Raw genomic sequence first — 22,887 nt, 5'->3', positions numbered from 1 at the left:
CAAGATGGCAGCATCTTATACTCATTTGTTTGGTGGCCATTCATGCTCCACAGTTGACTTTTTCAGTATGAAGATACTGAATAAAAAATAGCACTTTGGGAGGCCAAGGCAGGAGGATTGCTTAAGTTCAGGAGTTCAAGACTAGCCTGGGCAACATGACAAAACCCCATCTCTACAAAAATAGAAAAACTGGCCAGGTGTGGTGGTGCGTGTCTGTAGTCTTAGCTACTTTGGAGGCTGTGGTTGTAGTGAGCTGAGATCATGCCATTGCACTCTAGCCTGGGTGACAGAGCTAGACTCTGTCTCAAAAAAAGAGGGTTACAGCCCATATTTGGAAATGGAGGCATTTTAACAAGAAATATTTATCTGGAAATAGAGTGAAAGCCCCTAAGTTCACAGAAATATTTTACCCATTCACAAGCATTAGGCATTTGCCTCCATCCAAGTAAGCAAGATTAAAAAAAAACCATTTCCAATGCCATGTGAGAGTTATGCAAAATAGTAGAATGCAATAATTTCAAGTTTCCATTTGGGGCATCAGAGAGAACTGTGTAAAAATTCTAGCTCTGACACTTAGTTACATGATGTTGGGGAAATGAAAATCATTTCAAACTTATTTCTTCATTTGTATAATTCCTACCCCTTAAGTTAACTGTGAATATTAAGTAGCACACATAGAGCTCTAGGTGAAGTGCTTGACACCACTCAATGTGTAGTAACCATTATATAATAATCATTCATTGTTGTTTTTCTCTAGCTTCCTAATGCCACAATGGTAGGAAACCTTAGAGATTATCTAGTCCAATGCCTCTCCATCTTGGATGCACTTTGGAATCACTTGGGGAGCTGAAAAAGTCTGCTGCCTAGGGTCCCAGCCCGAGGCTCTGGTCTGGGGTGCAGCATAGGCATTAGGAGACAGTCTCCTTCTGTCACCCCAGGCTGGAGTGCAGTGGCAAGATCATGGGTCATTGCAGCCTCGACTTCCTGGCTCAAGCCATCCTCCCACCTCAGCCTCCCCAGTAGCTGGGACTACAGCTATGCACCACCATACCCAGTTGAGTTTTGTATTTTTTGTAGAAATGGGGTTTTGCCGTGTTGCCCAGGCTGTGAACTTCTGCCTTCTGCGATCCACCTGCCTTGGCCTCCCAGAGTGCTGGGATTACAGGTGTGAGCCACTGCGCCCAGCCCATTGGGATTTCTTAAAGATCTCTGGATGATTCTACTGCCAGGCAAGGTTTCAGAGCCCGAACACCGGCAGTGGTCGACTTGTGGGTAGGTAAGAGAATTTACCGGCAACAGTGTAGGTTTGAAAAAGGAAAGTTTATTAGAAAGGAAGAATGTTGCAAAAGGGTGCAGCGGGGTGCCTCAGTGAGAGGACTGAGAGTGCCACCCTCCATGGGTTTTTCCTTAGGGGTATTTATGGTTGTCAAATGAGTTTCGGCATTCCAGAGGTGTATAGAAATTTTAGTCACTTATAGGTTTTTTTCGGGGAAAGAAATCTGAAACCAGAAGCCTGCTTTAGATAATAGGAAAGTCGTTTTGGCGAGGTCTTGGCTCACTACAACCTCTGCCGCTTGGGTTCAAGCAATTCTTGTGCCTCAGTCTCCCAAATAGCTGGGACTACAGGCACCTGCCACCAAGCCTGGCTAATTTTTTTTTTTTTTTTTTTTTTTTGGTATTTTTTATTAGAGGTGGGGTTTCACCATGTTGGCCAGGTTGGTCTCAAACTTCTGACCTCAGGTGATCTGCCTGCCTCAGCCTCCCAAAGTGCTGAGTTTACAGGCATGAGCCGCCACACCCTGCAGGGAAGTCTAATTACTTCTAATTTTCCCCGAGATAAGGAGTTTTGCCTCTGTATGACCTGTTTGATGGTCACCAGGTGGTCTTTTTTCCCTTCTAAATTCCTCAGATTAGGAGTTTTTGTCTCTGGGCCTGTTCAGTGGTCACCAGGTGATTTTCACTCTCCTCATTTCCCCCCAACCAATATTTTGATCAAATCTTTGACCCTTTAATTCCCCCATGCTCATGTCTACCTACTGCCTACTGGTGTTACATGCATCTCTGTGAAGAGACCACCACACAGGCTTTGTGTGAGTAATAAAGCTTTTTAATCACCTGACTGCAGGTGAACTGAATCCGAAAAAGGAGTCAGCAAAGGGAGAGAGATAGGGGTGGGGCAGTTTCATAGGATTTGGGTAGGTAGTGAAAAATTACAATTAAAGGGGGTTGTTCTCTTGTGGGCAGGGGCAGGGGTCACAAGGTGCTCAGTGAGGAGCTCCTGAGATTCATTGCCCAGGAGAAGGAGTGTCACAAGATCAGTTAGGGTGAGGCAGGAACAAATCATAGTGGTGGAATGTCCTCAGTTAAGGCAGGAATTGGCTACTTTCACTTCTTGTGTGGTTCTTCAATTGCTTCAGGCCATCTGGATGTATACGTGCTAGTCACAGGGGATATGATGGCTTAGCTTGGGCTCAGAGGCCTGACATTCCTGTCTTCTTATTTTAATAAGAAAACCAAAACAAAATAGTGGTGAAGTGTTGGGGTGGCGAAAATTTTGGGGGGTGATATGGAGAGATAATGGTGATGTTTCTTAGGGCTGCTTTGAGTGGGATTAGGGGCAACGTGGGAACCTAGAGTGGGAAAGATTAAACTGAAGAAAGATTTTGGGTTAAGGGGTGATATTGTGGGGTTGTTAGAAGGAGCATTTGTCATATAGAATGATTGGTGATGGCCTGGATGCGGTTTTGTATGAATTGAGAAACTAAATGGAAGACCCAAGTCCAAATAAGAGAAGGAGAAAAGCAGGTATTAAAGGACTAAGAATTGGGAGGATGCAGGGCATCCAATTAGAGAGTGCCCAAGGGGGTTTAGTGTAATTATTTGCTTGGTTGGCGAGTTTTTGGGCTCTATCCTTGAGTTTTTTTTTTTTTTTTTTTTTTTATGTTGTCATATCCAGGCCAGACTGATTTAGGTAAAAACAACACTCTTCATTTAAAAATATACAGAGTCCTTTTTGAGCAGTAAGTCAAGGCCTATTCCTGTCTTCTTATATTAATAATAAGAACAAAACAAAATAGTAGTGAAGTGTTGGTGTCATGAGGGGAACAGGAAGCTGTTCAATGCTATTTGCAAATTGATTTTTGAGGGTAAGGAAAACTAGTGTACATGTGCCTATTCAATTAACAGGTACACACATGTAGGCGGAGGAGCCACAGAGGAAGAAGAGACCTTGCGTAAGGCAAAACTGGAAATGTAAAGTGAAAAGATGAGAAGGAGAAAAACTGGCCATGAGGGACAGAAGTTGGAATGCTAGCTGCTTCTTTAGCTACCTTATCAGCATAAGCGTTGCCCTGAGCAATGGGATCTGATGCCCTTTGATGCCCCTTGTAGTGAATGACCCCAGCTTCCTTGGAAGTAGAACAGCTTTAAGAAGAGTTTATTTATTAAGGAGGCATTAATGATGGAGGACCTTGTGTAGTGAGGAAACGTCTTTCTGCCCATATAACAGCATGGTGGCAAAGGATGTGGAGGGCATACTTAGAATCTGTATAGATATTGACACGCAGTCCCTTTGCAAGAATGATGGCTCAAGTTAAGGCAATGAGTTCAGCTTGTTGAGAGGTAGTGGAAGGGCGCAGGGCTATAGACTCAATGATAGATGTGGGAGACACTATAGCATAGCCTGCCTTTGCCGGTGATTAGTGATTTGGCCTGGAAGAACTACCATCAATCAACCAAGTGTGGTCTGGGTGGGGAACAGGAAAGAGGGAAATATGGGAAAATGGGGAGAATGCCATGTGGATTGGAGAGATACAGTCATGGGGTTCAGATGTAGTAGCAGGAATAAGATGAGAGGCCGAATTGAAGTCTGGCCCAGGAACAATGGTAATTGTGGGAGATTCAACAAATAGTGAGTACAGCTGAAGGAGCCAGGGGGGCAGAAAGTATATGCGTCAAATGTGAGGAGGAAAATAGATTTTGAAAGTTATGGGAACTATAGAGAGTAAGTGGAACATAGCTTTTTATTTTAAGGGCCTCTGAAAGTATTAGAGTGATGGCAGCCGCCGCATGCAGACATAAGGGCCAGCCTAAAACAGTAAAGTCAAGTTGTTTGGACAAAAAGGCTACAGGGCACAGTCCTGGTTCTTGTATAAGAATTCTGACTGTATAGCCCTGCACTTCAGCTGTGTGTAATGAAAAAGGTTGGGATGAGTCAGGGAGAGCTAGTGTGGGAGCAGTCTCTACAGCTGTTTTCCAGGAACGGAAAGAGGAGTGGGGAAAGGATTTAGGATCTATGGGGTCAGCTAGGTTTCTGTTTGTGAGTTCATATAATGGTTTTGTTAGGATGGCAAAACCACGTATCCAAAGATGAAAGTATCCAACCATGCCCAGAAAGGAAAGGAGTTGTTGCTTTGTAGAATGGGTTTGGGTTTGGGTTTGAGAGATCAGCCGGACACAACTGGCAGAGAGAACATGTGTGTTTTCATGAAAATTATGCTGAGGTAGGTAACGGGTGGAGAAGAAATTTGAGCTTTGGAGGGGGATACCCGATATCTCTTGGAGAATAAATGTTGAAGGAGCAGAAGGGTGTCTTATTGAGAAGATTCAAAGGAGGGGCTACAAAGTAGAAGGTCATGAATATATTGAATAAGGTGAGAAGCACAGGGGTGGAAAGAAAGTTAATCATGAGAAAGAGCTTGGCTGAAGTAATAAGGGCTGTCCCTGAAGCCTTGTGGCAGTACAGCCCAGGTAAGTTGCTGAGACTGATGGGTGTCAGGGTCAGTCCAAGTGAAAATGAAGAGAGACGGGGATGAAGGGTGTAAAGGAAGAGTAAAGAAACCATCTTGGAGATCCAAAACAGAAAAATGGGTTGTGGAGGGAGGTATTGAGGATAGGAGAGTATATGGGTTTGGCACTATAGGATGGATGGGAAAGATGACTTGATTAATAAGGCAAAGATCATGAACCAACCTGTAAGACTTGTCTGGTTTTTGGACACATAAGATAGGGGAGTTGTAAGGAGAATTTGTAGGCTTTAAGAGGCCATGTTGTAACAGGCGAGTGATAACAGGCTTTAACTCTTTTAAAACTGCTGTGGGATGGGATATTGGTGTTGAGTAGGGTAAGGGTGATTAGGTTTTAATGGGATGATAAGGGGTGCATGATCAGTCACCAAGGAGGGAGTAGAGGTATCCTATAATTGTGGATTAAGGTAGGGAGATACAAGGGGAGGATGTAAAAGAGGCCTTGAGTTGGGTAAAAGTACAGCAGTAAGATGTGGCTTTAGCCCAGGAATAGTCAGGGAAGTAGATAATTTGGTTAAAATGACTCAGCCTAATAAGGGAACTGGGTAGGTGGGGATAACTGAAAAAGAGTGCATAAAAGAATGTTGTCCAAGTTGGCACCAGAGTGGGGGAGTTTTAAGAGGTTTAGAAGCCTGGCTGTCAATACCCACAACAGTTATGGAGGCAAGGGAAACAGGCCCTTGAAAAGAAGGTAATGTGGAGTGGGTAGCCTCCGTATCAATTAAGAAAGGGATAGACTTATCCTCCACTGTAAGAGTTACCTGAAGTGTCTGTGATGGTCCAGGAGGCTTCCGAGGCGATTGGGCCACATCAGTCTTCAGCTGCTAAGCCAAGAAGATCTGGGAAGGAGTTAGTCAGAGAGCCTTGGGCCAAAGTTCCAGGGGTTCTAGGAGTGGCTGCCGGGCAAGTTGGACAGTCTGATTTCTAGTGGGGTCCTGCACAGATGGGACATGGCTTAGGAGGAATCCCGGGCTGTGGGCATTCCTTGGCCCAGTGGCCAGATTTCTGGCACTTGAAGCAAGATCCTGGGGGAGGTGGTCCTGGAGGAATGCCTGGCTGCTGCGGTTTGGGCATTTTGAAGTTCTTGTGTGCTGGAGATGTGGCTGGTGATTCTCTCATAGTGGAGGCAAGCAATTGCAACTCAGAAATACATTGCCACTTGGCTGCCTCTTCTCTATTATTGTACACCTTGAAGGCAAGGTTAATTAAGTCCTGTTGTGGGGTTTGAGGGCCAGAATCTAATTTTTGGAGCTTTTTCTAATGTCAGGAGCGGATTGGGTAATAAAATGCATATTGAGAATAAGACGGCCTTCTGGCCTCTCTCAGTCTGGTGTGATAAAGTGTCTATCAGTTGTTGCCAAATGGGCCATGGACTGGGCTGGGTTTTTATATTTGATGAAAAAGAGCCTAAATGCTAACTGATCTGGGAGAGGTCAGCTAAAGAAAAAGGAGCATTAACCTTGACTATGCCTTCAGCTACAGCCATCTCTGTAAGAGGAAATTGTTGGGCAGGTGGGGGCGGGCTCGTCATGGAACGAAACTATAAGCAGGATGAGGTGTCAGGAGGGGAGGTGATAGAAGGATAGGGTTGGGGAGCAGAGGCTGAGGAAGAATTGGGACCTGGCTCAGCCTGGCAAGGAGCAGCCTTGGGGAGCGGGGGAAAGTTGAGATGGGTCTGTAGAAAAGGAGGGTTCAAAGGACTCAGAGCTTGGGATGGAGCCTGAAGGAACAGACAGGGGAGAAAGAAGAAAGATTTGGGACGAGTTGCGTTGGGAGCAGAGACTAGGGAGGGACCGATGTGTAAAGAATGCCTAGACGTCAGGCACCTCAGACAATTTGCCGAATTTTCAACAAAAATTATCTAGGTCTTATAGGATAGACAAATCGAAAATACCATTCTTTGGCCACTTGAAACTATTGTCAAGTTTGTATTGGGGCCAAGTGGTATTACAGAAGAAAATAAGATGTTTAGGTTTTAGGTCAGGTGTTAGTTGAAGGGGTTTTAGGTTTTTAAGAACACAGGCTAAGGGAGAAGAAGGGGGAAAGGAGGGCAGAAGGTTGCCCATAGTGAAGGAGGTCAGTTTAAAGAGAAAGGTAGAGACACGGGGTCGGGGGCGGGGGTGAGCAGCGCTGGGCTAGGTATAATGTGGGTGAGCAGCCAAAGCAGGCATCCCCACGATTGACTTGCCACCAAGGAAACGTGGGTAAATGACCAAGGCAGGCATCCCCGCGGTGATCAGACACCAATGGAATGTGGGTGAATGATCAAGGCAGGCGTCCCTGCAGTGATCAGAAACCAAGGGAAGACTTTCTTCCCAAATCCATGACTGACATTGGAGTTTTTGAGTTCATGGATAAAATGTGTCTCCTTTGTCTCTACTGGAGAGGAAAAAGAACTGGAATTGGAAGGACAGGGAGATTGAAGGGTAGCGAGAGAGACTGAAGAAGAGAGTGAAGAGACCACTTACCTGATTTGAAATTGGTGAGATGTTCCTTGGGCTGATTTGAGGACCCAAGGTTGTAGGTGGATCTCCTCATGGGTGAGGACAGGGGACCAGTCTCCTGAAGGAGTCCCCCTGTCCTGGGACTTCAGCACCAAATGTTACAGGTATCCATGTGAAGAGACCACCAAACAGGCTTTGTGTGAGCAATAAAGCTTTTTAATCACCTGGGTGCACGTGGGCGAATCCGAAAAAGGAGTCAGCAAAGGGAGAGACATAGGGGTGGGGCAGTTTTATAGGATTTGGTGGGTAGTGGAAAATTACAGTTAAAGGAGGTTGTTCTCTTTTGGGCAGGGGCGGGTGTCACAAGGTGCTTGATGGGGATCTCCTGAGATTCATTGCCCAGGAGAAGGAATGTCACAAGGTCAATTGATCAGTTAGGGTGGGGCAGGAACAAATCACAGTGGTGGAATGTCATCAGTTAAGGCAGGAACTGGTTATTTTCACTTCTTTTGTGGTTCTTCAGTTGCTTCAGGCCATCAGGATGTATATGTGCCAGTCACAGGGGATATGATGGCTTAGCTTGGGCTCAGAGGCCTGAAAATTGGGGTCTCAAGAAAGGGAAAACACCACAGTGAAGAGGGGTGTGGAGTGTGGCTACTTCCTGCTGAAAGGGGGCATTGAAGGCATAGGTTGCATTTTTTCCTTTCTTGCTCTGTCATGAAGGGAATGAAGGGTCATGAAAAACTTGTTCAGGACAGGGAAAACCGGATTCCATCAAGAGGCCCCATGCAAACAGAAGTTGCTGTTACTGGCCGGTATTGGGATTGCATAGCCTTCTGTAGGTGGAATCTTTGCAATCTGGAAGATATAAATTTAATGAGCATGTTAAAAAAAAGCAGAGACCAAATATTAAAAGAAGAATGACAAGGAACAAAGGTCCAAGGAATGGGAGAAGCCAAGTGAGTTTTGGAAACCAATTAGTAAAAGTTTTGGTCCAGTTTTGGTTACTTTGGGAAAGTGTGTGTAGTCATTTGGCTTGTTTGAAAATTTCTTGGACGTTAGTTTCCACTTCTCTGGACACATTAATGTAGGTGCAACAGGTTTTGTTGATGACAGCAAAGACTCCTCCCTGTTCAGCTAGGAGGTAATCCAGAGCACATCTGTTACCAAAAACCAGAGGAACCAGATACCTGCTTTAGAAAATAGGGAAGTCTAATTACTTCTAATTTTCCCCAGGTAGGGAGTTTGGCCTGTTTCATGGTCACCAGGTGGTATTTGCTCCCTTTTAAATTCTCAGGTAAGGAGTTTTTGTTTCTGGGGCCTGTTCAGTGGTCACCAGGTGATTTTCAGTCTCCTCATGTACTATGTAGCCAGGGTAGAGAATTATTTCTCCAGACCAATACCCTCACTGTACAGATGGGAAAGACAAGCCCGGAGAAAATGAAAGTGATTTGCCTGGTGACATGAAATCAAGAACTCACACTGAGGTATGCTGACTCCTAGTTATGGGTTCTCTCAGCACTCGACACTGCCTTGGGCTCACTTCCTGTGCTTCCACAAATGCTCTGCCTACACCAGGTCCACCCCAGTGTCTAACCCACAGCAATGCCAACAGCCGTGTGAGTGTTTATTATTGTGCTGCTTTACATATATTATCTCTAATCCAAACAGCACGCTTTCAAGAAAGGTGAGCGTATCCCCGTTGTAAGAGGAGGAAGCTGCTGCTCAGAGACTTTAAGAGACTAGCAACAGTCACAGCTAGTGAAGACAGTTCAAAATTTGATGCAGTCTTTTGGACTCCAAAGCCTAGGCTCTTTAGCTACACTCACCTCCATCTGTTCCTGCTCCATCTTACCTTTCCCAGGTTATTTCTTCATCAAGAGCTAGCTGTAATTCTACACCCTCCCCAAAAGCCCTTCCACCCCAGACCACAGGGATCTCTTCATCGACTCAACTTTCATGGCAATAATCACCTGCATTAGCTGTTTGGCAAATTCTAACTCACATGGTAATTTATTTCATCATGTATATGACTTGCGTCCTTATCTCTGAGGCTGAGAAAGAGAAGAAGCCTCCTCTAACTGTGGTTCTGTACTTGTCCTGTAGCTGTGTTGATATTGCAAGAGCATAACATTTAGTCTGTTATAAGATTCTGGCCTTGGAAATACCTAGGGAAGGGATGGCTGTAGGCCCAAGTGGAGCTGAAAATTCAAAATGATAAAGAACAGCGTTCTCTTCGGGTTCAGATTTGTAGTAATATTTATTCTCTTTTCTATAAGTAAGCCTCCGGGTGGCAGTTGAAAGCCTAGTTGTGAAAGCGTGAGTGTCTCATAAATGAAATCACAAAATCTCAGGCTGGAAGGAATTTTTCTCATCTAACCACCAATTCAAAGCTAGAATTCCCTCCCTGACGTAACAACAACTATGGCAATATCTCTTCCATCTCAGGGGCTGGTGATGAGAAACCCGCTTTTTTCGAAGCACTTTTCCCATGTGTGGTCAGTTTATTAGAATATTGTTCTTGATTTTATGTGAAAACTGCTTCCTTGTAGCTTCTACGTACTCCACAAAGAAACTAAGTGCATCTGGGCCGAGCGATGTGAGAACAGCAGAGTCTGAAGATCTGGAGAGCATTCGACTGGCTCAGAGAAGCCTCCTTTTCACTTCTATTCTTCCCAAGGGCTTCTCCCCAAGAGCCTGGACTTGGTTTAGCCAAACCCACTTTCTCTGATCAAAATAACAAAGAGGCCAGGGCAGGCGGTTCATGCCTGTAATTCCAGAGCTTTGGGAGGTTGAGGTGGGCTGATCACTTGAGCCCAAGTATTCGAGACCAGCCTGGGCAAAATGGTGAGACCCTGTCTCTAAAAAAATTTTTAAAAATTAGTTGGACATGGTGGCACATGCCTATAGTCCCAGCTACTCAGGAGGCTGAGGTGGGACAATGGCTTGAGCCCAGGAGGCGGAGGTTGCAGTAAGCCATGATTGTGCCACAGCACTTCAGCCTGGGCAAAGAGCAAGACCTTATCTCAAAAAAATAAAATAACAAAGAGAGATTAATACCACACTTCCTGGTCTCAAATGTATTCCTTAGAAATATATAGAACAAGGCCAGGTGTGGTGGCTCACGCCTAGCACTTTAAGAGGCCAAAGCAGGTGGATCCCTTGAGCCCAGGAATTTGAGACCAGCCTGGACAATGTGGCAAAACCCCATCTCTACAAAAAATACAAGAACTGGCCAGGTGTAGTGGTGCATGCCCAGTTACTCAGGAGGCTGAGATGGGAGGATGGCTTGAATATGGGAGGCAGAGGTTGGAGTGAACCGAGATTGCAGCCTGGGCAACAGAGTATGAGAAAGAAAGAAAAAGAAAGAAAGAAAGAGAGAAAGAGAGAAAGAGAGAAAGAGAGAAAGAGAGAAAGAGAGAAAGAGAGAAAGAGAGAGAGAGAGAGAGAGAGAAGAGAGAGAGAGAGAGAGAGAGAGAGAGAAAGAGAGAAAGAGAGAAAGAGAGAGAAAGAAAGAGAGAAAGAAAGAGAGAAAGAAAGGGAGAAAAAGAGAGAGGAAGGAAGGAAGGAAGAAAGGAAGGAAGGAAAGAAGGAAGGGAGGGAGGGAAGGAAATATATATACCGACTATGTGCCCACAAAAATAAAAAATAAAAAAATTAAAAGAAATGAAAAAATATATATATTTAGAACAAACAAGTGTCTCTTCTTCTAGGGCTCTGAAGACGGAGATTGAGTCATCCATCCATCCATCCATCCATCCATCCATCCATCCATCCATGCATCCATCCATCTGTCCACCATCAAACATATCTTTACTTGGAGCCTACTATGTTACAGGCACTGAGTGTGCTAGTGGGCAGTCAATAAGTGGTAAATCCTTAATAACCTGATGATTAACTCAGTCACAGGTAGGTCCAATTTTACACGGTACTTGCTTTTTTTTTTTTGGAGACAGAGCCTCGCTCTGTTGCCCAGGCTGGAGTGCAGTGGCGCAATCTCTACTCACTGTAACCTCTGCCTCCCAGGTTCAAGTGATTCTCCTGCCTCAGCCTCCTGAGTAGCTGGGATTACAGGTGTACACCACCATACGCAGCTAATTTTTGTATTTTTAGTAGAGAAGGGGTTTCACCATGTTGGTCAGGCTAGTCTCGAACTCCTGACCTCGTGATCCACCCACCTCAACCTCCCAAAATGCTGGGATTACAGGCATGAGCCACTGCACTCAGCTACATGGTACATTTTTGAGAAGAGATTGGAGAGACAAGGGAACTGGCATTTACTGAAAAGTTGCCTATCAGGCAAGGTGCTAGGTGCTTGCTTTACATGCCTTATACTGTTTAAGACTCTCTAATGAGATAGGTTATCTACATCTCCACTTTACAAAGGAGGAAACTGAGGATTAGAGAGCTTAATAACTGGACCAAGGACCCACAGCCAGGAAGTGTTGGAGCTGGAGTCTGGATACAGTGGTCCCCAACTGCAAAACCACCACAATGTAAGCCTTGCATGGGGCTCCCTAGGACAGCAGAAGGGATAACATGGTCCCCTCCTGTCTTGTGTCTGATATAAATATCACTTTTTTTTTTTTTTTTTTGAGATGGAGTCTCACTCCGTTGCTCGGGCTGGAGTGCAGTGGTGCAATCTCGGTTCACCACAACCTCCACCTCTCAGGTTCAAGTGATTCTCCAGCCTCAGCCTCCTGAGTAGCTGGAATTACAGGTGCCCACCATCATGCCTGGCTAATTTTTGTATTTTTGGTAGAGACGGGGTTTCACCGTGTTGGCCAGGCTGGTCTCAAACTACTGACCTTGCCACCTTGGTCTCCCAAAGTGCTGGGATGACAGGCATGAGCCACCGTACCTGGTGACATATTGCTTTAAGTTAAGTTTTCTTTTCACACTTTCACACCAAATCCCTCATTTTCAGCTTTTTAAAAAATGTATGTTTTGGCCGGGCGCGGTGGCTCAAGCCTGTAATCCCAGCACTTTGGGAGGCCGAGACGGGCGGATCACGAGGTCAGGAGATCGAGACCATCCTGGCTGACACGGTGAAACCCCGTCTCTACTAAAAAATACAAAAAAAACTTAGCCGGGCGCGGTGGCGGGCGCCTGTAGTCCCAGCTACTCGGGAGGCTGAGGCAGGAGAATGGCGTAAACCCGGGAGGTGGAGCTTGCAGTGAGCTGAGATCCGGCCACTGCACTCCAGCCTGGGCGACAGAGCGAGACTCCGTCTCAAAAAAAAAAAAAAAAAAAAAAAAAAATGTATGTTTTTAGAGTGATTTACTTATGGTTTCTCATAAAAGTCAAATTTCCCATCAATACTTTCTGTTATAAACTTGGACACGGGACAGAGCACATGAAAATCATTATTTCATATGTAATCATGTGTAATTTGGGTATTCATTAGTTTGTTTTTATTTATTTATTTTGTTTGTTTGTTTGTTTTTGAGACACGGTCTTGCTCTGTCACCCAGGCTGGAATGCAATGGGACGATCTTGGCTCACTGCAACCTCCGCCTCCCGGGTTTGAGCAATTCTCATACCTTAGCCTCCTGAGTAACTAGGACTACAGGCACATGCCACCATGCCCAGCTAATTTTTTATTTTTTTATTTTTTATTTTTTATTTTTTTAGTAGAGATGGGATTTCGCCATGTTGGCCAGGCTGCTCTCGAACTCCTGACCTCAAGTGATCCACCTGCCTCAGCCTCCCAAAGTGCTGGGATTACAGGCATGAGCCGCCATGCCTGGCCATAGTTTGTCTTTATTTGATTATATTTATTTTAATTGATCAGTTGCTGTGTTAAGAATATCGAAGAAAATTTTCTTTTTTTTTTTTTTTTTTTTTTGAGACAGAGTCTCGCTCTGTCGCCCAGGCTGGAGTGCAGTGGCCGGATCTCAGCTCACTGCAAGCTCCGCCTCCCGGGTTCACGCCATTCTCCTGCCTCAGCCTCCCGAGTAGCTGGGACTACAGGCGCCCGCCACCTCGCCTGGCTAGTTTTTTGTATTTTTTTAGTAGAGACGGGGTTTCACCGTGTTAGCCAGGATGGTCTCGATCTCCCGACCTCGTGATCCGCCCGTCTCGGCCTCCCAAAGTGCTGGGATTACAGGCTTGAGCCACTGCGCCCGGCCTGAAAATTTTCAAGAAAATAAAAAGGATTACCCCAAGTCTCATATTCTAATACAACTATTTTCATTCTAATTCATACTCATAGTACATATTTTTCTTTGTCAATTCTATTGTAAATAAACGCAGGCTATTATTTTGATTATTTTCACTCAACATTATTTAAGGATCATTTACTCATGTTTCTATGTAGCCTTCTTTTTTTTTTCTTTTTTAGACAGGGTCTTACTGTCACTCAGGCTGGAATACAGTGGTGTGATCATAGCTCGCTGCAGCCTCAACCTCCTGGGCTCAAGCAATCCTCCTGTCTCAGCCTCCTGAGTAGCTGGGACCACAAGTGTGTGCCATCACGTCTGGCTAATTTTAAAATCTTTTGTAGAGGCAAGATCTCACTATGTTGCTCAGGCTGGTCTTGAACTCCTGAGCTCAAGTGATCCTCTTGCCTCCCAAAGTGCTAGGATTACAGGCTTGAACCACCATGCCCAGCCCTATGTAGCCTTCCTTTTTTTCTTTTTTTCAGACAGGGTCTTGGTTTGTGGCCCAGTATGGAGTAGAGTAATGTGGTGTGACCTCAGCTCACTGCAACCTCTGTGTCCTGCACTCAGGTGATCCTCCCACCTCAGCCTCCCAAGTAGCTGGGACAACAGAACCACACCCAGCTAATTTTTCTCTTTTCTTTTCTCTTTCTCTCTCTCTCTCTCTCTCTCTCTCTCTCTCTCTCTCTCTCTTTCTTTTTGAGACGGAGTTTCACTCTTGTTGCCCAGGCTGGTGTGCATTGGCTCAACCTCAGCTCACTACAACCTCCAGCTCCCAGGTTCAAGTGATTCTCCTGTTTCAGCCTCTCGAGTAGCTGCCAGGCCTGGGTAATTTTGTATTTTTAGTAAAAAAAGAGTTTCTCCATGTTGGTCAGGCTGGTCTCGAACTCCCGATCTCAGGTGATCTGCCCGCCTCGGCCTCCCAAAGTGCTGGGATTACAGGCATGAGTCATCACGCCTAGCCTAATTTTTCTATTTTTAGTAGATACAGGGTTTCTCCATGTTGCCAAAGCTGGTCTCAAACTCCTGGGCCCAAGCTATCTGCCTGCTGACCAACAGTCTTATCAATTTACATATTTTAAGGCCTTTAGAGATGAAGTTCAAGGATTACTGAAAAAAAAAATTCTGTCTCCCTTTTTAATTCATGATTTAAGCAATGTTCTCAAGCACAGCTTTAATTCTTTTTGCAGTATCCATTCAATGTGTTACAACACCAAGAGGATAGAAAACTATTTTTCTAATAAGTAGGACATTGTCTTTTTGGTTTTGGAGGCCTTTGTCAGAATTGGATTTGCAGTATTAGTATCTCAAGATAATGGCCGTGAGTCAAATCGGTGCTTATTTCTTCTCAAATCCTCAGTGCTCTGATCATGGCTCTTGCCTGCTGAAGCCCTCAGTTGCAGCTTCTGGAAACCTAGTTAGGTTTCAGTTAGTCAGTTATTCATCAGGGCTTTGCTTTGTGGACAGAGGTTCTTCCTGGTCGTTGCTTCTTGTTCTTTCAGTGCCTACTATTTTTTTTTTTTTTTTTTGAGATAGAGTCTCACTCTATTACCCAGGCTGGGGTGCAGTGCAAACTCCGCCTCCCGGGTTCAAATGATTTTCCTGCCACAGCCTTCTGAGTAGCTGGGATTACAGGTGCATGTCATCACACCCGGCTAATTTTTGTATTTTTAGTAGAGACAGGGTTTCACCATGTTAGCCAGGCTGGTCTTGAGCTCCTGACCTCAAGTGATCTGCCCGCCTCAGCCTCCCAAAGTGTGGGGATTACAGGTGTGAGCCACTGTGCCTGGCCAGTGCCTACTGTTTCTGGCAGTGAGTCAAGTGGTGGAGACCATGGTTTTGTGGGATTGTGCTGTTGTTTTTGTCATTGTTGTTTGTTTTGTGCAATCTTAAATGTGTTTCTTTTTCTTTTTTTGAGATGGAGTTTCACTGTTGTTGCCAAGACCAGAGTGCAATGGCGTGACTTTGGCTCACTGCAACTTCTGCCTCCCGAGTTCAAGTGATTCTCCTGCCACAGCCTCCTGAGTAACTGGGATTACAGGCATGCACCACCACGCCCGGCTAATTTTTTGTATTTTTAGTAGAGATGGGGTTTCTCCATGTTGGTCAGGCTGGTCTTGAACCCCCGACCTTGGTGATCCACCCACCTCGGCCTCCCAAAGTGCTGGGATTACAGGTGTGAGTCACCGTGCCTGGCTTAAATGTGTTTCTTTCTGCAATCTCCTCTTCTACAGCTTAAAGGCTACCAGAGGCAGCAGGAGAGAGAAGCTGGGATATGACCAAGGTTAGAGGTTTTTCCCCCCAGTCAGTACCGTAAGGTCATGCTTATCTCTAAGGCTTGTACTTAAAACAGTATTTCAGACCAGGCACGGTGACTCACGCCTGTAATTCCAGCACTTTGGGAGGCCAAGATGGGCAAATCACCTGAGGGCAGGAGCTCGAGACTAGCCTGGCCAACATGGTGAAACTCCGTCTCTACTAAAAATACAAAAATTAGCCAGGTGTGGTGGCGGGCACCTGTAATCCCAGCTACTCAGGAGGCTGAGGCAGGAGAATCACTTGAACCTGGAAGGCAGAAGTTGCAGTGAGCCGAGATTGCGCCATTGTATTCCAGCCTGGACAACAAGAACGAGACTCCATCTCAAAAAAAAAAAAAGACAGCATTTCTTGACCTATGGTTGGGGAGCTCCTATGGGCCACTCTTCAGATGGTCAGAAGAGGCCTACGAGGCCTCCTGAAGGGCTGGGCCTCTCCAGTTCTTGATCTGCAAATCCATTTTCCCTTTGTTTTAGCTAAGAGGTGGGACAGGAGAGAAGACAAAACACTGTGTATGTTCATGCAGAAGTGATTCATCAAAGTAGAAGAAATATTAAGAAGTTTCCAACAAATGATAGAATGTTCTTATTCATCTTAAAATAAGTAGGATTCGTCTCTGGGATGATTCATGCTGAGCACTGCAGCCAAATGGAACTGCTGTGGGCAGTAGATATTTATGGATTTAACATTCAAGGTTTTTACCATTCCTGAGTAAACGGTGGTCATGTGTCATTTTTCTGAGACCTAAATCTAAATCCTGCGCATTAGGACATGGACATGAAGAGGCAGGCTGGTGAGCTCTGCTCTCTAACGTGTGAGGATGCAATGAGAGGTCAGCGACCTGCAACCCAGAAATCCCTCACCAAAACCTGACCGTGCCAACACTCTGATCTCAGACTTCCAGAACTGGGAGAAATCAATTTCTAGTGTTTATTACTTTAAAAAAGCAAGTCACATAGTTAGTTGCTAAGCTAGCCTGGCTAATGGTCCATCCTTTACAGCATGTGTAGTTTGGTAGCTATATACTCAGCATCAGATGTGCACTTTATGAGAAAAATTTCTTGATATAGTGGTATATAGGAACATTTAGGGTTCTAAAAGTTCTTGGATATATCCTTCAAAACTGTCAAAGTCTATCATTCTTCAATTCTACTCTGTTATTTCCTGGTTCCATGCCTTTGGATTTACTCTTATATCTGCCTAGCCTCCCCCCATATCCAACCATTAAAATTATGTTTAAGGAGTGTGTTACCTCTCTCAATTAAGCTTTTCTTGATTATTTTCCACTAGCATAATCTCTCCCTGCTTAGGACCTCCTTAGAATTTTGTTTGTATCTTCTTTATGGCTTTTATTTTATCCAATCTTGTATTAGGGTTCACTGGAGAAACAGAACCAACAGAATATATTTAGCTACATAAGAGGGGATTTACTATGAGAATTGACTCATGCAATTATAGAGGCTGAGAAGACCAATGATATGCTGTCTTCGAGCTGGAGAACCAGGAGAGCAGGTGGTTAATTCAGTCTGAGTTTGAAGGCCTGAGAACCAGGGAAGCTGATGGTGTTACTCTAAAGTCCAAGGCCAAAGGCTGAGAAACTGGGAGGCCACTGGTGTAAGTCCCAGAGTCCAAAGGCACAGAATCTGGAGCTCTGATGTCCCAGAACAAGAGAGAGGGTTGATGTCCCAGAAAGATAGAGCAAATGCACCCCTCCTCTGAGTTTTTGTTCCATCCAGGACCTTACCAGATGGGATGATGCTTGCTCACATTGGCAAGGGGATCTTCTTTACTCAGTCTACTGATTGGAATGCTGATCTCTGCTGGAAACGCCCTCACAGACACACCCAAAAATCATGTTTTACCAGTGATCTGGGTATCTCTTAACCCAGTCAAGCTGACACATAAAATTAACCATCACGGACCTTCAATGATAATAATCTGTATGCTCTATTTTATTTCTAACTCTGAAATTATAGTCATCTTTAGTTTATCAGTGGATCTTATTCATCTGAGAAGGGTCCCTGTGTCCCCAACCACCCTACTTCCACAGAGCCCCAGCATGACAGGGGCAAATAAATATTTGTTAAGTTGAATTGGGTTAAAGGCTGGTTCTGTTGTAGCAAAGTAAATACACACCTTTGGATGATAGTTTTTGCTGTATGTTACTAGGAATTTTGATAGTCGTCTATAAATAAAATGATATTGCTATGTTCTTTGGATAACCTGACCTGGGGAATACAGCAAATATATGAGTCTGAGCAAGATCAATAGTTGCTCTAACATGGATGTTTAATATTCCTTCCATCTTCTAATTTGACAATTCTCTACCTTGTCCAAGTCTGCCTTTCTCAAATCTAATTCCTATTCACTCTGTTATGGTCCCCTCTTTTTTATTCCCTTTCTCATTACATCATATTGAAACATCAGAACAATAGAACACATGCTCTAGAGAGCCTATTGGCTCAAGTTGTCTAAATGAAGAGTTAATTTAAATGTTCTTTCTTATAGCAAAAGTTTAACCAAAGCCTGTATCAGCTTTATAGGCACCTTCTAAACAATTTTGGGACCTGTTTCCTCTCCCTCCCCAAAATCCACTTTTTTTCCTTTCCTTCACAGGGAAGGGAATTTCTTGAAAATATTGTCTACACTGTCTTTCTCTATATCTTACATCCTATTGAACTTACAGCTTATCTCACTAACTGTGTCTTAGCCCAGGTTCTCTAGATTACAGAGCCTGGGGTCAGGATTCAGGTGCTGATTCCCTTTCTGGGATCTTAGAAAGGAAAAATGAAGACAAGTCAGCAGAGGCAGGATGATGTGTTACAATGCTGGTCCCTGCTTCCAACAAGCCATGATGAGAAACAGCAGGTGACTTAGCAGGTAGTGTCCTTCAGCCATGGGGGTTCTCTGGCATGGCTGCAAGGAGCGATCACACCTTAAAATGCAAGCGAACAATGAGAAAAACGTATCTGTTTGCCTCACTTCTGTCTCCTATTTCCCATTTGACAAGGTTTGCCCCACAAGAAGATAATTCCCTCCTACTTCTGCTGTGTAACTTCCATGGTGCATCGTCTGGTCCATTGGCACCAGCTCAGGAAGCAAGATTTCATGCCCTGTGGTAGGTATGACAAATGTTTCATTCTATCTGAAAGTGGAGGAGCAATTTTATGTGCAAGGGAGCGTATGTAGGCCATGCAGGTCTAGGACTTCAGTTCTGACTTCAGGCAACTCAGGGAAGTCAGCAAAGGTCGAGAATAGTGAGAGGCGAGTGGTGTCTTTGGAGAGAAGAAAGCAGTTGAAGGAATGTGACAGGCAGCATGAGGTTATGCCCAATACACAACACAGGCAGAATTCACCCCCACTTTTCTACTGAAATTGCTTTTGCCAAGGTCATCGAAGAGGTCTTGGCAAATCCAGAGAACCCTTTCTAGTCGTCTTATTGGACAGCTTTGTTCCATCTGACACAACTGGCTATGTTCTAACCGAAACTCTGTCCTCCTTCTGTTTTCCTGATCCACAGAATAGGTTCTGTTCCTACCTCTCTGGCTGTGTCTCTTAAGGACGTCTTCCTTTTTTCCATCTCTTTATTCTCTGTGGTTCCATTTTCAGCCTTCTTTCTTGTATCCTTACTCTCCACATTTAGCTATCTTCTATGCGCTGATCATTGCCAAATCAATATCTGAGGCCCAAATCTCTGCTCCAGATCTATGTGTATAACTGTTTACCTGTCTCTACCTGGATGTTCAACTCAGGATGTCAAATATAATATTGCTAAAATTGATTCATCTTCTATACTTCCCCCCGCAACCACCACCAAACCTGCTTTTCTTCCTGTGACCCTGTCTTGGTAAATGTCACAAAACCAAGAACTGGGCAGTTCTTTTGAACTCCTGTCTTTCCTTCACATCTCACATTCGATAAGTCATTATTTATTTATTTATTTTTTGAGATGGAGTCTCGCTATATTGCCCAGGCTGGAGTGAAGTGGTGCAATCTTGGCTCACTGCAACCTCCGTCTCCCAGGTTCAAGTGATTCTCCTGTCTCAGCCTCCCAAGTAACTGGGATTACAGTTGCCCACCACCACCTGCGGCTAATTTTTTGTATTTTTAGTAGAGACAGGGTTTCACCATGTTGGCCAGGCCGGTCTTGAACTCCTGACCTCAGGTGATCCACCTGTCTTGGCCTCCCAAAGTGCTGGGATTACAGGCATGAGCCACTGTGCCCGGTCAACAAATTTTTAACTTTACATTATTGTTGACTATGGGTTCAATGCCGTACAACAGATCTCTACACTTAATCATCTTGCTTGACTGAAACTTTATGCCCCATGATTATTAACTCTTAATTTTCCTCTCCTCCAGTCATTGGTAACCACCATTTCACTCTTTGAGTCTGTGAATTGGACTAGGTAGAATTGTGCCATATTTGTCTTTCTGTACCTGGCTTGTTTCACTTATCATAATATCCTCATTATTCATTCATGTTGTCACATATTGTAGAGTGTCCTCCTGAATAGTATTCCATTGTCTGTATGTACCATCATTTTCTTTATCTGTTCATCTGTTGACGGACATTTAGGTTGTTTGTACATCTTGGTTGTTGTGAATGGTGCTGCAGTGAACATGGGAATGCTAATATTTCTTTAAGATCCTAATTTCAATTCTTTTTAAACATCCAGAAGTGGAATTGCTGAGTCAAATGGCAGTTCTATTTTTTTGAAGAAATTTCATTCTGTTTTCCATAGCAGCTGTACCATTTTGCATTTTCACCAATGGTGTGCAAGGGTTTCCTTTTCTCCACATCCTTACCAACAATTGTTATCTTTTGTCTTTTTGATAATGGCTGTCCTGGCAGGTGGGAGGTGATAGCTCATTGTGGTTTTGATTTGCATTTCCCTGATGGTTAGCGATGCTGTTGAACATTTTTTCATATGCCTATTGGCCATTTATATGTCTGCTTTGAAGAAATGCCTGTTCAAGTCAGGTTCTTGCCTGTTTTCCAATAGTGTATTAGGGTATTAGGTTTTGGTTCTTTTTTTTAACGATTGAATTGTAGAAGTTTCTTATATATTTTAGAGATTACTCTTTTATCAGTTATATGGTTTGCAAATATTTTCTTCCATTCTTTAGGTTGCCTTTTCACTCTGTTGAGTTTTTTCCATTGCTGTGCAGAGCTTTTTAGTTTGATATAGTCCCATTTGCTTATTTTGTTTTTGTTGCCTTTGCTTTTGGTACTACAGATGAGGTCTCACTTTGTTGCCCAGGCTGAAAATTTCTTTCTTTTGCACGTGGATATCCAGTTTTTCCAAAACCATTTTTTGAAAATTTGTTGAAAAGACTATCTTTTCCACATTGTGTATCCTTGAAATCCATATCAAAGATCAATTGACTGTGTATATGTGGATTTATTTCTGGGCTCTCTATTCTATTCCGTCAGTCTATATGTCTGTCTTTGTGCCAGTACCATGCTGTTTTGATTTGTAATATATTCTAATATATTAGCTTTGTAATATATTTTGAAATCAGGAGGTGTGATAACTCCAGCTTTGTTCTTTTTTTCTTTTTCTTGAGATGGAGTTTTGCTCTTGTTGCCCAGACTGGAGTGCAATGGCGCTATCTTGGCTCACTGCAACCTCTGCCTCCCAGATTCAAGCAATTCTCCTGCCTCAGCCTCCCGAGTAGCTGGTATTACAGGCGTGCGCCACCATGCCCAGTTAATTTTGTATTTTTAGTAGAGACGGGGTTTCTCCATGTTGGCCAGGCTTGTCTCAAACTCCCAACCTCAGGTGATTCGCCTGCCTTGGCCCCCAAAGTGCTGGGATTACAGGCATGAGCCACCGTGTCTGGCCTTTTAGCTTTGTTCTTTTTGCTCAAGATTGCTCTGGCTATTTCTCTGTGGATTTCAGAATTTTTTTTTTTTTTTCTATTTCTGTAAGAAATGCTGTTGGGATATTTATTTATTTATTTATTTATTTATTTATTTTTGAGATGGAGTCTTGCTCTGCTGCTCAGGCTGGAGGTGCAATGGCACAATCTCAGCTCACTGCGAGCTCTGCCTCCCGGGTTCACCCCATTCTCCTGACTCAGCCTCCTGAGTAGCTGGGACTACAGGGGCCCGCTACCACGCCCCGCTAATTTTTTGTATTTTTTTTAGTAAAGACGGGGTTTCACCATATTAGCCAGGATGGTCTGGATCTCCTGACCTCATGATCCGCCCGCCTTGGCCTCCAAAAGTGCTGGGATTACAGGCGTGAGCCTGTAATCATGTGATTTTTATCTTTTATTCTGTTAATGTGGTATATTAAATTTATTGATTTGCATATTTTGAACCATCCCTGCATCCCAGGGATGAATCTCACTTGGTCATGATGTATGATCTTTTCAATTTGCTATTGGATTTGGTTCACTAGCATTTTGTTAAGTGTTTGCATCTATATTCATCAGGGATATTGGCCTGTACTTTTCTTTTCTTGTGATGTCTTCGTCTAGCTTTGGTATTGGGGTAGTGCTGTATTCATAAAATGAGTTTGGAAGTGTTCCTTCTTCAATTCTTTGGGAGAGTTTGAGAAGGATTGATGTTAATTCTTCTTTAAATGTTTGGTAGAATTCCCCAGTGAAGCCATCTGGCCTTAGGTATTTTTGTTGCTGTTGTTGGGAGACTTTTGGTTACTGACTCAATCTTCATACTAGTTATAAATCTGTTCAGACTTGCATTTAGTCTCAGTAGGTTGTATGTGTCTAGAAATTCATTATTTTTTTCTACATCGTCCAGCTTGTTTTTGGCATATAATAGTTCATAATAGTCTCTTATGATCCTTTTTATTTCTGTGACATCTGTTTTTCTTTCATTTCTGATTGTATGTATTTCAGTCTTCTCTCTTTTCTTTCCTAGTCTAGCTAAGAGTTTGTCAATTTTGTTTTATCTTTAAAAAAAACCCTCAGTTTTATTAATTTGTTTCTATTGTTTTATTTTATTTATTTCTGCTGTAATCTTTGTTATTTTCTTCCTTCTGGTAATTTTGGGCTTAGTTTATTCTTTTTAAGAAAATTCCTTGGCTTGTTAAGTTAGGTTGTTGAAATCTTTACTTTATTTTATTTTATTTTTGAGACAGGTTCTGGCTCTATTGGCCAGGCTGGAATGCAGGGACCTGATCTTGGCTC

At 43.7% G+C, this 22,887-nt stretch overlaps 1 long non-coding RNA gene across 1 annotated transcript in view; it reads left to right on the top strand.

The window, feature by feature from the left end:
- The window catches only part of LOC105468799 (uncharacterized), a 61,619-nt gene extending 39,735 nt beyond the window's left edge, over positions 1-21,884 (top strand). The window contains exon 3 of the long non-coding RNA XR_979616.3: positions 18,737-21,884. This is a non-coding gene — a long non-coding RNA (uncharacterized lncRNA). The remainder of the gene's footprint in view (positions 1-18,736) is intronic.
- The last annotated feature ends 1,003 nt before the right edge of the window (positions 21,885-22,887 follow it).

This window comes from Macaca nemestrina, chromosome 12, assembly GCF_043159975.1.
Source record: "Macaca nemestrina isolate mMacNem1 chromosome 12, mMacNem.hap1, whole genome shotgun sequence".
NCBI lineage: Eukaryota > Metazoa > Chordata > Mammalia > Primates > Cercopithecidae > Macaca > Macaca nemestrina.
The sequence above is the reverse complement of the archived record's forward strand: the minus strand, read 5'-3'. Positions and strand labels throughout refer to the sequence as shown.